Source organism: Aethalodelphis obliquidens, unplaced genomic scaffold (genome assembly GCF_003676395.1).
Source record: "Aethalodelphis obliquidens isolate GAN/ISIS:26980383/991018 unplaced genomic scaffold, ASM367639v1 scaffold30, whole genome shotgun sequence".
Lineage (NCBI taxonomy): Eukaryota > Metazoa > Chordata > Mammalia > Artiodactyla > Delphinidae > Aethalodelphis > Aethalodelphis obliquidens.
The window spans coordinates 20,544,342-20,546,967 of record NW_020837974.1 but is presented as its reverse complement, the minus strand read 5'-3'; positions in this window follow the sequence as shown (position 1 = coordinate 20,546,967).

Here is a 2,626-nt window from a genome sequence, read left to right as displayed (position 1 = left end):
GGTCAGGTCATGGAGGACCTTGTAGGTGACATGAAGGCTTTGGTTTTTACTCTGAATGAAGTAAAAAACCATTGAATGGGTTTAAACAGAAGGGTGACATGATCTGACTAATTGAATAGCATCCCTTTGGGTAGTGAATTGACAACAGGCTGTAGAGGACAGACTCAGTGAGACTAGTTAGGAGGCTATGGCAATGGTCCAGGTGAGAGAAATGATGGATTGGAGCACAGTGGTGGCCCCAGAGGTGATGAGAAGTAGATTGTAGATATATTTCATAAATATGGACATGATGCTTCCAAAGGGAAAAGAAGTTGCCTATGGTCTAATGATGACAGAGATGGTTCAGAGACAACACCACCCTGTACCAAAGACGATTTTTACAACTTTGATCAACTATGCCTTATGCAAGCACCTTGATAGAAGGCTTGTTGCCCCATGGCCTAGGAAGTGAGGGGCTTCTCTGCGTCTCAGCCATTCCAGACAAGGACTTTTCGTCATTCTTCATGTGGGGCCTGGGAGGGTGAGGGTTGGTCCCACTCACAGCAAGATTCTCATGAAGCTTTGTGGGTAAGTGTGTAGGCTTTGTATTCTACAGAGCAGACTTGAATGCACATCTTAGCTCTACCACTTACTTACAAATGGCAAACTTCAGCTTTCTGAGTCTCAGTCCCATCATCTCTAAAACTGGGGTAATAATAACTCAGTAAGCAGAAGCAGTGATGGCATAGTGGAAAAACAAAAGCCAGAACTGAATTCAGGAAAGAAAACCAGCCACAAAAGAGTACATACTATGTGACTCCATTTACATGAAATTTAAGAACCTAAAAAATTAATCTATTATTGCCATAGGAAACACTGGTTGCCTATGGGGGAAGTGAGTAAAAAGGAGCTGAGGGAACTTTCTGGGGTAATCTATATATTGATTAGGGTGATGGTGCATAGTGTATACCTTTATCAAAACTCATTGAACCTGTAAAATCTGTACATTTCACTGTATATAAATTTTAACTGGATTTTTAAAAAGAAGCCAATCCAGCCTAAATTCATTATATCCTATGGTGATGTAGAGCTGATTTTAAGTCTTATCCCTGACTTCAACTAGCTCCCATCTTGTAAAAACATTCTTATTTTTATGGCACAGGTGATATGTATATATATATATATCACAAGTAAAATTTGTGATATATATAACACAAGAAAACACAACTAAGTAAAATTCAATTGTAAGCTTACCCCAAGAGATAACCTCTTTTTAAATATTTTGATATATATTCTATTATTCTATATATTGTTTTGTAGCCTGCCCTTTTCTCTTAACTGTTCTTTTTGTTGTACCAATTAAACTGGGTAAGTACATTGACAGAAAAAAAAAATACACCAGTAGAAATTTATCCCAAGGAAATAGTCAGAGATGTACATGATATTTTACAGAATCATTTATATTAGTGAAAAATTAGAGGAAATCTTAAACTATATCAATAGATCGATTAAATAAGTTATGTGAAAGGAATACTTGGGTAAATGTAGTTATTGGCAAGGAAAGTTACACATAATATATCATGAAGTGAAAAAGCTGGCTTTATTTTACAATGAGAACCTAACTGTGCAGTGTATTGCCATTAAAACAAAGTTAAATTAAAGAATAGTATGTACATCATTATATATACATACTGGTAACTATGTTACTGGTATTTAGTGGGGGTCGCAGATTATGGAAAGACGTCCATTTTCTCTTTATCTTTTGAGTTCTTAACTATGAGGATGTATTGTCAGGGGAAAAAAAACAGTTGAGATATTTTAAAAGACGATTTTCTTTAAATTGCCCTCCCCAAATACTGAACCACTCACTTGGGCAAGTGCCCCTCGCTAACTCAAAGTGTGGTCCTTGGACCAGCAACAGAAGCATCACCTGAGAAATCCAAATTCCCAAGCCCCATCCCACCCCTAGTGAATTAGAATCTGCACGTGAATGCGATTAGCATTGGAAAGTCTGAGCAGCTCTGAGCAAGAGCGACCGCTTCCCCTGTCTGTGTCCTTCCCTACTCAAGGGGCCTGTGACAGAGGTGCCCCAAGGTCCCTCCCAGTTGCAATTTTTTAAGCTCATGTCTTGTTTTCAGCGTGAATGCCTATAAAAAGACAGCTGAAGAGACTAAAGGATGAGCGGCCTGCCTGAACAGCCCTGCTGCCCAGGTGGGCACTGAAGTAGCCTCAGGCTCCATCCAGGTCAGGAGGAAGCCAGGGGCAGGAGGCTACTTGGGATTTCTCTTGATGGTGGGGGCGGGAGGGCGCCCAACTGGACCAGAATGGAAGGCGCTGCGCAGTAACAGAGCGGCAGGAGACGCTGCGAGGCGCTTGAGGAAGGTGCCGCACAGACCCAGCTGGAATGCAGGGTGCAGGGTGGCCTCAGGGCGGCAGCAGGTGCTGAGCGATACCACCTAAAAGCGCCGCGCAGGATGGGCTGGGGCGCAGTGCGGCCTCAGGATGGCAGGGGGCGCTGCAGAATCGCGGCCCACTCTGGGCTGCAGCGAGTCCTCGGCCGCTGGGGAAACACACCTGGGCAGGCGGGGTCGGGGTCAGAGGGGCGGGGGCTACAGGGGGCGGGGCTACAGGGGCGGGGCCCAACCCA